This window comes from Marmota monax, unplaced genomic scaffold, assembly GCF_021218885.2.
Source record: "Marmota monax isolate L192 unplaced genomic scaffold, Marmota_monax_Labrador192_F-V1.1 WCK01_AAM20220418_F8-fsc00033, whole genome shotgun sequence".
NCBI lineage: Eukaryota > Metazoa > Chordata > Mammalia > Rodentia > Sciuridae > Marmota > Marmota monax.
In genome coordinates this window covers 5,477,624-5,491,700 of record NW_026694282.1, presented here as the reverse complement: position 1 = coordinate 5,491,700, position 14,077 = coordinate 5,477,624, and the positions used below count along the sequence as shown (strand labels likewise).

Sequence of the window (14,077 nt, the reverse complement as noted above, 5' to 3'; positions counted from 1 at the left end):
GCAGGAAGCAATAAACCAACTTAAAAACTCAATGGAGAATACTACCAGCAGAGTAGAACACTTAGAAGATAGAACATCAGACAATGAAGACAAAGTATTTCAACTGGAAAAGAACATAGACAGCTCAGCAAGACTGTTAAGAAACCATGAGCAGAACATCCAAGAAATATGGGATAACATTAAGAGACCAAACTTAAGAGTCATTGGGATACAGGAAGGTACAGAGCTCCAAACCAAAGGAATGAGCAGTCTATTCAATGAAATAATACGAGAAAACTTCCCAGACTTGAAGAATGAGACAGAATCCCAAATCCTAGAAGCCTACAGGACGCCGAATGTGCAAAATCATAAGAGACCCACACCTAGACACATTATAATGAAGATGCCCAACATACAGAATAAGGAGAGAATTTTAAAAGCTACAAGAGAAAGGAAGCAGATCACATTTAGGGGTAAGCCAATCAGGATAACAGCTGATCTTTCAACACAGACTCTGAAAGCTAGAAGATCCTGGAATAACATATTTCAAACACTGAAAGAAAATGGGTTCCAACCAAGAATTGTGTTTCCAGCGAAATTAAGCTTCAGGATGGAAGATGAAATTAAAACCTTCCACGATAAACAAAAGTTAAAAGAATTTGCAGCTAGAAAACCATCTCTTCTAAACATCCTTGGCAAAACATTACAGGAAGAGGAAATGGAAAATAACAATGAAAACCAACAGTGGGAGGTAGGACAGTAAAGGGGGGAAAAATAATCAAAGAGGAAAACAAACCATGTTTAGTAACATAAATAAACAAATATGGCTGGAAGAACAACCCATATCTCAATAATAACCCTAAATGTTAATGGCTTAAACTCACCAATCAAGAGACACAGGCTAGTAGAATGGATCACAAAACAAGACCCAACAATATGCTGCCTACAGGAGACGCATTTGATAGGAAAAGACATACATAGGCTGAAGGTGAAAGGTTGGGAAAAATCATATCACTCATATGGACTTCGGAAACAAGCAGGAGTGTCCATACTCATATCAAATAAAATAGATTTCAAGCCAAAGTTAATCAAAAGGGATAAAGAGGGACACTACATACTGCTTAAGGGAACCATACACCAACAAGACATAACAATCATAAATATTTATGCCCCAAACAATGGTGCAGCTATGTTCGTCAAACAAACTCTTCTCAAGTTCAAGAGTCTAATAGACCACCATACCATTATCATGGGAGACTTCAACACACCTCTCTCGCCACTGGACAGATCTTCCAAACAAAAGTTGAATAAGGAAACTATAGAACTCAATAACACTATTAATAACCTAGACCTAATTGACATATATAGAGTATACCACCCAACATCAAGCAGTTACACTTTTTTCTCAGCAGCACATGGATCCTTCTCAAAAATAGATCATATATTATGTCACAGGGCAACTCTTAGACAATATAAAGGAGTAGAGATAATACCATGCATCTTATCTGATCATAATGGAATGAAACTGAAAATCAACGATAAAAGAAGGAAGGAAAAAGCATACATCACTTGGAGAATGAACAATAGGTTACTGAATGATCAATGGGTTATAGAAGACATCAAGGAGGAAATTAAAAAATTATTAGAGATAAATGAAAACACAGACACAACATATCGGAATCTATGGGACACATTGAAAGCAGTTCTAAGAGGAAAATTCATTGCTTGGAGTTCATTCCTTAAAAAAAGAAAAAACCAACAAATAAATGATCTCATACTTCATCTCAAAATCCTTGAAAAAGAAGAGCAAAACAACAGCAAAAGAAGTAGAAGGCAAGAAATAATTAAAATCAGAGCTGAAATTAATGAAATCGAAACAAAAGAAACAATTGAAAAAATTGACAAAACTAAAAGTTGGTTCTTTGAAAAAATAAACAAAATCGACAGACCCTTAGCGATGCTAGCGAAGAGAAGAAGAGAGAGAACTCAAATTACTAGCATACGGGATGAAAAAGGCAATATCACAACAGACACTTCAGAAATACAGAAGATAATCAAAAACTATTTTGAATCCTTATACTCCAATAAATTAGAAGATAGTGAAGGCATAGATAAATTTCTTAAGTCATATGATCTGCCCAGATTGAGTCAGGAGGATATAGAAAACCTAAACAGACCAATATCAATTGAGGAAATAGAAGAAACCATAAAAAGACTACCAACTAAGAAAAGCCCAAGACCGGATGGGTATACAGCAGAATTTTACAAAACCTTTAAAGAAGAACTAATACCAATACTTTTCAAGCTACTTCAGGAAATAGAAAAGGAGGGAAAACTTCCAAATTCATTCTATGAGGCCAACATCACCCTGATACCTAAACCAGACAAAGACACTTCAAAGAAAGAAAACTACAGACCAATATCTCTAATGAACCTAGATGCAAAAATCCTCAATAAAATTCTGGCGAATCGGATACAAAAACATATCAAAAAAACTGTACACCATGATCAAGTAGGATTCATCCCTGGGATGCAAGGCTGGTTCAATATACGGAAATCAATAAATGTTATTCACCACATCAATAGACTTAAAAATAAGAACCATATGATCATCTCGATAGATGCGGAAAAAGCATTCGACAAAGTACAGCATCCCTTTATGTTCAAAACTCTAGAAAAACTAGGGATAACAGGAACATACCTCAATATTGTAAAAGCAATCTATGCTAAGCCTCAGGCTAGCATCATTCTGAATGGAGAAAAACTGAAGGCATTCCCTCTAAAATCTGGAACAAGACAGGGATGCCCTCTCTCTCCACTTCTGTTCAACATAGTTCTCGAAACTCTGGCCAGAGCAATTAGACAGACGAAAGAAATTAAAGGCATCAAAATAGGAAAAGAAGAACTTAAATTATCACTATTTGCAGATGATATGATTCTATACCTAGCAGACCCAAAAGGCTCTACAAAGAAACTATTAGAGCTAATAAATGAATTCAGCAAAGTGGCAGGATATAAAATCAACACGCATAAATCAAAGGCATTCCTGTATATCAGCGACAAATCCTCTGAAATGGAAGTGAGGACAACCACTCCATTCAAAATATCTTCAAAAAAAATAAAATACTTGGGAATCAACCTAACAAAAGAGGTGAAAGACTTATACAATGAAAACTACAGAACCCTAAAGAGAGAAATAGAAGAAGATCTTAGAAGATGGAAAAATATACCCTGTTCATGGATAGGCAGAACTAACATCATCAAAATGGCGATATTACCAAAAGTTCTCTATAGGTTTAATGCAATGCCAATCAAAATCCCAACGGCATTTCTTGTAGAAATAGATAAAGCAATCATGAAATTCATATGGAAAAATAAAAGACCCAGAATAGCAAAAACAATGCTAAGCAGGAAGTGTGAATCAGGCGGTATAGCGATACCAGACTTCAAACTATACTACAGAGCAATCGTAACAAAAACAGCATGGTACTGGTACCAAAACAGGCGGGTGGACCAATGGTACAGAATAGAGGACACAGAAACCAATCCACAAAACTACAACTATCTTATATTTGATAAAGGGGCTAAAAGCATGCAATGGAGGAAGGATAGCATCTTCAACAAATGGTGCTGGGAAAACTGGAAATCCATATGCAACAAAATGAAACTGAATCCCTTTCTCTCGCCATGCACAAAAGTGAATTCAAAATGGATCAAGGAGCTTGATATCAAATCAGAGACGCGCCGTCTGATAGAAGAAAAAGTTGGCTACGATCTACAGTCGGTGGGGTCGGGCTCCAAATTCCTCAATAGGACACCCATAGCACAAAAGTTAATAACTAGAATCAACAAATGGGACTTACTCAAACTAAAAAGTTTTTTCTCAGCAAAAGAAACAATAAGAGAGGTAAATAGGGAGCCTACACCCTGGGAACAAATCTTTACTCCTCACACTTCAGATAGAGCCCTAATATCCAGAGTATACAAAGAGCTCAAAAAATTAGACAATAAGAGAACAAACAACCCAATCAACAAATGGGCCAAGGACCTGAACAGACACTTCTCAGAGGAGGACATACAGTCAATCAACAAGTACATGAAAAAATGCTCACCATCTCTAGCTGTCAGAGAAATGCAAATCAAAACCACCCTAAGATACCATCTCACTCCAGTAAGATTGGCAGCCATTAGGAAGTCAAACAACAACAAGTGCTGGCGAGGATGTGGGGAAAAGGGTACACTTGTTCATTGCTGGTGGGACTGCAAATTGGTGCAGCCAATTTGGAAAGCAGTATGGAGATTTCTTGGAAAGCTGGGAAGGGAGCCACCATTTGACCCAGCTATTCCCCTTCTTGGTCTATTCCCTAAAGACCTAAAAAGAGCATGCTACAGGGACACTGCTACATCGATGTTCATAGCAGCACAGTTCACAATAGCAAGACTGTGGAACCAACCTAGATGCCCTTCAATAGACGAATGGATACAAAAAATGTGGCATTTATACACAATGGAGTATTACTCTGCATTAAAAAATGACAAAATCATAGAATTTACAGGGAAATGGATGGCATTAGAGCAGATTATGCTAAGTGAAGCTAGCCAATCCCTAAAAAACAAATGCCAAATGTCTTCTTTGATATAAGGAGAGTAACTAAGATCAGAGTAGGGACGAAGAGCAGGAGAAGAAGATTAACATTTAACAGGGATGAGAGGTGGGAGGGAAAGGGAGAGAGAAGGGAAATTGCATGGTAATGGAAGGAGACCCTCAGGGTTATACAGTGGAGGGGGTAGAGAGAGAGGAGGGGAGGGGAGGGGAGAGGTGGGGAGGGGGGAGGGTGGAGGATGGGAAAGGCAGCGGAGCACAACAGACACTAGTATGGCAATATGTAAATCAATGGATGTGTAACTGATGTGATTCTGCAATCTGTGTATGGGGTGAAGGTGGGAGTTCATAACCCACTTGAATCAAAGTGTGGAATATGATATGTCAAGAAATTTGTAATGTTTTGAACAACCCACAATAAAAAATTAAAAATAAATAAAAAAAAAAAAAGAAAAAGAAATTTGAGAAAGAATTACAAAAACAAATCCAAAGAAAGCAGAAAGAAGGAAATCATAAAGGCAAGAAAAAGAAATAAAGCTATTCCGAGTCTAGCATGATTGCACATGCCTATAATCCCACTGACTCAGGAGGCTGAGGCAGGAGGATCACAAGTTCAAGGCCAGCCTGAGCAACTTAGCAAGACTCTCTCTCAAAATAAAAATTAAAAATGGCTGGAGATGTGGCTCAGTAGTAAATCACCCCAGGTTCAATCTCTGGTAACACCCACCACCAAAAAAAAAGAAAAAAAAAAGAAAGAAAGAAATAGAAATCAACTGGAAGTAAAAATTATGTTTACTAACGTAACGGAATGCAAAGTCAATATACAAAACAATCATTTGTGCTTCTATACACCAAAAACTGGAAAAAAATTTAAATACAGGATCATTAGCAACATATAGCATCCAAAAACATGAAATATGGACTGGGGGTGTGGCTCAGTAGTAAAGCACTTGCCTAGGATATGTGAGGCACTGGGTTTGATTCTCAGCACCACATATAAATAAAGAAAATAAAGGTTCATTGACAACTAAAAAAATATTTAAAAATAAAATGTGAAATACTTAGGGATAAACTGAGCAAAATATATACAAAACTGTAAAATAAAAATTACAAAACACAGCTGAGGAAATTAAAGAGACCCAAATAAAGATCAATGAAACAGAAAGAGCAAAAATACATTTAAAATTGTAAAAAGGAAACAGACTGCATATAGCTGCAAAATTACTAAGTAGACCAAATGTGAAAAAGGAAGGAAAAAAAATTCTACAGATAGCAAGATAATCTGATAGGCAATAACCCATCTCCATAACTAGATACCATGATCAGGAAAGAGCTCTCAGCAAGGGTAGCATGCAAATGGAATCATGTTAAGGCACTGAGGTAAAGAAGTTGAAAATAGGCTGGTGTAACTGGTACATAGTGGATAAGGAGAAAATAAGGCTAAAGAGATAAGGCCCCTGGGCCAGAAGAAAAAGTTTGTTTTCAGGATGTATCCTTTCCCCTCCCTCATGCTATTAGTACTATTACCAATTGCCTTCAATACCTTCTAACAGATGAACCTGCAGCCTCATAAAAGCTGCTCTCCCAGTCCATCCTTCAAAATGGAATTAAATTATGTCATTTGCAGGAAATGGATGAAACTTTAGAGCATCATGTTAAGCAAACTAAGACAGACTCATAAAGTAAAGGAATGTATGTTTTCTCTCATATGTGGAAACTGGAGAGGAAAAAGAAAAAAAAAATGGGAGTGGGGAATCTCATAAAAATAGAAGGGTGGCCTGCATGGTGATGCACATCTACAATCCCAGCAACTCAAGAGGATCACAAATTCGAGGCCAGACTCAACAGCCTAGGGAGATCTTGTCTCAAAATAAAAATTTAAAAAGGGTTGGGGGGTGCTGGGGATGTGGCTCAAGCGGTAGTGTGCTCGTCTGGCATGAGTGCGGCCCAGGTTCGATCCTCAGCACCACATACCAACAAAGATGTTGTGTCTGCCGAAAACTAAAAAATAAATATTAAAAAAAATTTAAAAAATAAAATAAAAAGGGTTGGGGGTGTAGCTTAGCGATACAGAGCTGCTGGGTACTGACAAAGAAAGAAAAAAGGAAAAGGAAATAGAAGGGAGACCAGTAGAGTGAAGATGGGACTAGGGCAAGGGAGCAAGAGAAGAAAAGCGGAGATACTGGGGAGCAACAATGACCAAATTATATTGTTATATTGTATGCATTTATGAATATATAACAATGAATCACACCATTATGTATAATTATAATAGACCAATTTTAAAAATTTTAGCACAAACAAAACATGAAGTAAAAAATATGTAACAGTTTAAAATCCTTAACTGGCTCTTCATCCTCCCTCCCTCCCTTCCCTTCCTCATGTCCCTTCCTCCCTTCCCTTCTTTTCTTCCTTCCCTTCCTTTCTTCTTTCCTGTTTTTGGTACCAGGGATTGAACTCATGGACGTTTAACACACTGAGTCACATCCCCATTTTTTATTTTGAGACAGTCCCTCTGAGTTTCTGAGGCTGGTCTTAAACTTGTGATCCTCCTGCCTCAGTCTCCCAAGCCACTGGGATTACAGGAATGCACCACCGTGTCCAGCTTGGAGGGTCTTCTTTTGACTTTAAGACCCTCCATGACATAGTCCCCATTTATCCCTCCAGCTTAATATCCATTGCCCTCCAAAACTACCTTTGCTCATATACTAAATTACTGCATTTTAATTAAATCTGTCACATTCTTTCATTACTTTGTGCCGATTAGGAACATTCTTTGAATTTTAAATTAAATGACTCCTGGACTGTAGTTGTAGCTCAATGTGGTTGTGACTCAGTGATAGAGTGCTTGCCTAGCATATGTAAGGCACTGGGTTCAATCCTCAGCACAACATAAAATAAATAAATAAAATAAAGGTATTATGTCCATCTACAACAACAACAACAACAAAATTTAAATTAAATGATTCCTATTATGTAACCATCTCTGCTGAATCATACAAAGTTGGGTGATTCTCTCTGTTTCATCTTTTGCACTATTCTATATTAGTTGTGCTATACTTATGGTACTTATTTATAGGACTATTTACCCTACTAGACTTCAAGATTCACCTTTTTGTTATGTTAGTCATATTTTTATCCCAACAGAACAGATCCTTTTTCCATAATTAAAAAAGATATAACATTTATGCTTTCAGAAATAATGAAGAAATTAAGAAATAAATGAAGCAGGGCCCAGCAACTGGAGTGAGGGAGTAGCAATGAGTCAGGAAGATCACAAATTTTATTTCAGCAACTTAGTAAGACCCAGCCTCAAAAAGGGGGTAGGGGGCAGGGGACTGAGGATAAAGCTCATAGGTAGAGTATCCCAGGGTTCAATCCCCTGTAACAGGAACTGGGAGACAAGTGGCAATAATTTTAAATTTTTGTTTTGAATTCCTTAAATCATATTATATTTTTTTCTAAGTAAAAGTTTTCACCCTGACATGGTGGCACATGCCTATAATTCCAGCAACCCTGGAGAATGAGGCAAAAGGATCACAAATTCAAGACCAGTATGGGCAACTTGGTGAGACCCTGTCTCAAAGTAAAAATAAAAAGGAGTGGGGATGCAGCTCAGTGGTTGAGCACTCTTGGGTTCAATCCCCAGTACCCTGATCCTCAAAAAAAAAAAAAAGGAAAAAGAAAACATTTTCAAATACAAGCATGGTGGCACACACCTATAAGCCAGGGACTCAGGAAGCTGAGGCAGAAGGATGGTGAGTTCAAAGCCAGCCTCAGCAATTTAGGGAGGCCCTAAGCTACTCAGTAAGACCCCATCTCAAAATAAAAAATAAAAAGAGCTGGGATGTGGGTTAGCGGTTAAGCACCCATGGGTTCAATTCCTGGTTTAAAAAAAAAAAAAAATCAAATACCACATTAAGCTTTTTTATATCCATACACCTACATATATATGTAAAATTTCTGGGTTTTAATTTTAAGTTTATAAGCAACGTTCTTTCCACAAACACTAAACTGTATATTTCAAATAATAAAATTAATTAAGTTTGGAATGTCCTATAATCTGATGTTAAAGACCTATGGTTTTATACCAAGCAAACTATTTGAATTGTTCCCCCAAGTTTTAACTCTTCAAGGAGTTTTCCATTACCACAAAGTACCCCATTAATACAAGTCTGTTAAATTGACAGTTGAAAAGAAGAGGTACAACTTGTGGTATCAGCTTACAGATGATAACATATAATTCATATACTGTGAAAGTTTATCTGCCCTACTAAGTTTCAGCAAGCATATTAAATTGGAAATTCAAATTATAACAAACTGTTTTCCAAATCAGAAAATCAAATGAGATGAGCTGTCACTGACTCGGCAACTTTCTTTTTTACTTTACAACCTGTACTTAAGATGTAAGCACAAGACTAAAACCTGGTCTTCAAACTGAGGAGTAAAGCCAATGCAAAACCAGTATTTGTCTTGGCAGGAAACTACAATGAAAATATGAAATGTTTTGGTCTTAACTGGCCAATAAACAAAGAGCAAAGTTTCCTGGTTATTATTTATCATGCAAAATCCCTTGCATATAGCTACAAGTTAGCTTTTCTGTTACAAAACTTGTTTCTTTAGAAAGAGCTCCTGGCCCAAATAACCTTCTAAGTCTGGCATCATGAATTGTTACAACCTACACACCACTGCAGTTCCTTGTAATTTAAAAAGCTTTTAAGAACAGTTTCTACACACCAACTCTGTTGCCAATTTCTGCAACTAAAAGCTCAAGTTTATACTACAAATACTATATTTACTCTCAACAACAGAATGTATTCGTTAACAAATTATACAGAAGTTGCTCCAACCCACAACTTCAACAATTCTAACATCATAGCTTTTCTATTACCCAAATTAATAAGCCTTAACAGTTGTACATTAGGTAAGGTACTACTGGACAAAGTCAACTGAGATTAGACCCCTAATCTCAATCAACTATTTTGCAACTTGGTAAAACGGGATACCAATGGGGGAAAAGTATGGACTGAGTAGCAGAAAACTCCTTGACATTTCAAAAAAAAAAGAAAGAAAGAAAGTAAGCCTATGAGACAGATCATGTTTATGAACACAAATCTACAAATCTAAGTTTATTTCTGAGTTCCTAGTCTCACACACAAAAAAAGGCAATTTACAACTCTCTAACAGTAATACAAAGAACAGGGTAGAAAATAAGTTTTTGTTGGTTTGGTTTGTTTTTTTGTTTGTTTTTCGTTTTTTGTTTTTAAGTTATAGTGAGCAAGAGAATACGTATCCTTTCATGCACAGAGATGAAGTTTTCCTTTTGCAATTAATTTCACTCTTGTAGGATGTACCCAAAACAAAACAAAACAAAACAAAACAAAACGCAAAATACATAGCTTAACACACACAATCACCCCAAATCAAACATTTACTGAAAACTTAGTAACTAAGCACGTCAGAACTACACGCCTGTCACCCTCTAAACTGGGAAACCTGAAGGGAAAATCTACTCGTACCGAATTGTGGTTTCGGAAGAACCCCTTAACTTGGGCTTGTACACAATTAAAGCAGACTCAGGAGATCGATTTCTCAGGTTACAGTATTAGACAATTTCTGAGACAAGCACACAAGCAGCCAAGGGTTCGCTACTGGAAATTACACTCTCATATTTACACAAGTAACTACGGTTACTGCCCTAAATTTTCCCGTGTGGAAGAACCCCACACACCATTTAAAACTGGGTCATTCCTTCTCTGCTCTGATGAAGCACGGTCTTTGGGAGGGAAAAGGCCGCGGAAGCAGAAAAAAAGAGGAAAAAAGGACATGACAGCATCTTCAATACAGAAAAGGTACAGCACTTTACAGGAGTCAGCACTAGAGGCTCATTCGTTGGCTTTAATTGTGTTTAGTCACTCGGGAGTTGGATGGAACCGGCCTTCGTTACAAGTCACCCCCAACAAAGCCCTAGGGATCAGCCACCGCACGGCGAGGAGGAAATGTCCTCAATTCACCTGCGACACCTGCCCGGGCACCCCCGCTCTTCCCCCGGAACCCCTCGGTACCCCAACCTCTCTGCAAACACCGCCACCCGCTGGAGCTCTCGATCCCCCGGGAGCCCCCGGTCCCAACCCCCCACCACCCGGCTCCCCACCTAGGCGGCAGAGGTCCGGGCGGTCCCTCGGGCCCAGGGCCCTCGCGCCTGCACGCCAGCGAGTCTCCAGAGCCCGGGCTGAGCCGCGAGAAGGCCCTTCCAGCCGCAGCCTCTCCCCCAGCGCACCGCGAGCCTGTGAGGACTCCCTGTCCCCCGAAAAGTAGAGAAACTAGGCCAGGAGTGCCGGCCCGGATCACTCTCCGCCTCCTCGGCGCCCCCGGCGGGCGGGCCACTCGCAACTCAAACCTCGGAGTTGCTACCTGCCCGGCGCCGTCCCGCCTAGACGCGTTGCCCCGCGGAGGCGCAACCCGGAGTTTCTCCGCCAAAGGCCCCGCGCCGCAGACTCACCTGCCGCCGGTTCCCGCGTCAGCACACCTCGTCAGCACACAGCGCCTTCCTGGGGCATGAAAGTGCCGGCTTCTCGGCCTGGGCGCCTTCTGCAGCGAAGGGCAGGGCCGGGGACTCGTTCCAGCAGCCTCGGCCGATCTGCGCCTGCGCCGCTTCGCGGGTTAGGTCTCAGGGGGCGCCGCCCGCAGCTAGGGGTAACGGCCTAGGGTACCGACCAGTGCCCGCACCGCGACTCTCGGGGCGGCCGGACAGTGTGAACGGAGGATGGCCTAAGAGCTGCCAGCGGCGTGGCCGTCCCGACAGCTGACCGCCATGTTTCTGTTCCCTTTTTCTTTTTTTTCCTCCCCTCCTTCCGCCCCTTTCCACAGAACAGCACTTTTCCTCCCTCCTCCCTCTCCCTTTCCTACTGCGGGGGCGGGGGACGAGGGTGGGGGAGGGGTGGAGAAGGGCGGGCCCGGGCGGGGCGGGACCTTTCTTGAGCCCCGCCCCCGAGGTGGGCCAAAGCGGCAGGGCCCCTGCGCTCCTCCGCCGTCTCCCCCCAACCTCACCTCGACCACCTTGGGGTCCGAGGCTGACCGGTGGGGTTACTCTCCGCCTCCACAATTCGGGCCAGGCGGGCACCGAGCTGCGCGGAAAGCGAGAGCTCGGGGCGCTGCTGGGCACGGTTCCTGCGGGGCTGAGACTCATCGTGAGACCTCTGGCAGGTGGCGGCTGCACTTCTTGGGGTTTTCAAAGATATGGAAAGTGGTGCTGAGTAGCTCAAGATCACTGAGGAGAGGGCCAAAAGGGACGTGGAGTTTCAATTCCCCTCCGTGACTGAGGAGTCAGGAGGCCCGGGAGAGACCCGCGCTAGGAGAGTGTTTGACCGCTGACGGTTTCGCTACTTCTGCCGAGATTTTGGGATGGGAGCTCCAAATATGGAAATTGTTCATTGAAATAATCGGTACCCTCCTGCCTCTTTAAGTGGCGACTCTTTATTTACACATTCCCATTCAGAGTCATTTCGCTATAATGCAAACTTTGCAAGGTATTTTCGACATCGTTTTAAAAAATTATTCAAGAAGAAGCAAATGGTTTGAAAAATTAGAAATTTTTGCCTCTAGGTCCCCCTCCCAAAAAAATAAATCAATAAGCTGGCGAGTTACTTCACAGATTCCATGGTAGGTCAAAAGTAGAACTATTAAGATTTGTACAGCCGGGTGTAGTGGTGCCCCCCTATAATCCCAGCGGCTCGGGAGACTGAGACAGGAGGATCGCGAGTTCAAAACCAGTCTCAGCAAAAACGAGGTGCTAAGCAACTCAATGAGACCCTGTCTCTAAATAAAATACAAAATAGGGCTGGGGATGTGGCTCAGTGGTCGAGTGCCCCTGAGTTCAATACCGGGTACCAAAAGAAAAAAAAAAAAAAGATGTGTGCATATCTGGTGAGTATTCTTGTAGATAATGATCATTTTCCTAAGTATTTATTTATTCTAATTTGGTATACATGACAGCAGCAGAAAGCATTTCAACCCATAGTACACATATAGAGCATAATTTTTCGTGTCCCTGGTTGTTCACAAAGTAGAGTCACACCATTCATCTCTTCATACATGTATTAATTAGGGTAATGATGTCCATCTTTCCTACCCACACGCCCCCTCTCTTCCCCTTCCTCCCCTTTGCCCTATCTAAAGTTCCCCCATTCCTCCTATGCTCCCCCCATTTTCACGAGAATTACTGTCTCATTTCATTTGTATTTTTGCTGAAAAGGGTGAGGTTAGACCTAGGTCACAATTACCTTGCTGTTATTTTATTTATGGGATTCTATATTCAGCAATAGAAACTACCTTCCTAACCACATTAGCAGTCAGAATAGATTCAAGAAGAAATACATAACAGACCACACGGTTGCGCTCCCCTGTAATCCCAGCTAAAGCAGAAAGATCTCAAATTCTAGGCCAGTCACAGCAATTTAGCAAGAGACCTTGTCACAAAAGGAAACAAAAAATTAAGAAAAACTGGGGATGTGGCTGAGTGGTAAAGGACCCCTGGGTTCCATCTCCTGTACCAGAAAGAGAGAGGTGGTGGGGGAAGGGGGGATGAGGAGTAATGAATGAATGGCAATAAAAGTTTAATGATGTCAACTGGAAGCCATCCTTGACATTGATAATCTAGATGGCAGAAGTTTAAAAAGGGGTATCACTATTTTGAGAATTAGCTTATTGACTTCTTGTCCTTACTTCCCCAAGTGCAAATTTGTTTTAAAATATTTAAGTGGGGCTGGAGTAGTGCTCAGTAGTAGAGTACTTGTCTAGTATTCCTAAGGCTTTGGGTTCCATCCCCGGCACCCCAAAGAAAAGGTAAAAATATTTAATAGGGACAAAATTTCTTAGTTGTACATATTACAGTTAATTCTTAGAAATTGAGAACTTTTTCTTTTCTGTGGGTGTCTCTCTTTCCCCCTTCCCTCCTTCCCCATAACCCTTAAAAATGAAAAATGGAAGAAGCTAGTATCTCTACCATTTTATTAATTTTGCTTATTTTGCAGATTTGAGAAATTCTTTTTCTTACTATTTTAATTGTCCTGTAGTTTTACCATAGATTTTTTCTTTTCTTTCTTTCTTTCTTTTTTTTTTTTTTTTTTTTTTTTTTTTTGTGTGTGTGTGAGAGAGAGAGAGAGAGATGCTGACATACCCAGGGTCTTATGCTTGCTAGGCAGGCACTTTACCACTGAGGTACACACCCCCAGCCCTTTTTATTTTTTATTTTGAAACAGGTCTCATTCACCTACCAAGACTGGCCCTAACTTGCTACCTCAGCCTCCCCAATAGCTTGGGTTACAGGCATGCACCACCACACCCAGCTGGTAACTTTGTGTGGTGTGTGTGTGTGTGTGTGTGTGTGTGTGTTACTAGAGGTACTCTACCACCTGAAGTACATCCAGCCTTTTTTTTTTCTAAATAGGGTCTTGCTAAATTACAGAGACTGACCTCAAATTTGTGATCCTCCTG

The 14,077-nt window shown here is 40.7% G+C and overlaps 1 protein-coding gene across 6 annotated transcripts in view; it reads right to left on the bottom strand.

Annotated features, from left to right (window-relative positions):
* Positions 1-11,462, bottom strand: part of Dennd4c (DENN domain containing 4C) — a 108,127-nt gene extending 96,665 nt beyond the window's left edge. For 2 of the 6 annotated variants that reach the window (XM_046467314.2, XM_046467318.2), the window contains exon 1: positions 11,085-11,458. The gene's annotated coding sequence lies outside the window, so the exon portion shown is untranslated. Of the gene's footprint in view, positions 1-10,736; positions 10,879-11,084 lie in introns of those variants that run through there. The other 4 variants (XM_046467320.2, XM_046467317.2, XM_046467316.2 and 1 more) reach the window with 4 other exon arrangements.
* Positions 11,463-14,077: the final 2,615 nt, after the last annotated feature.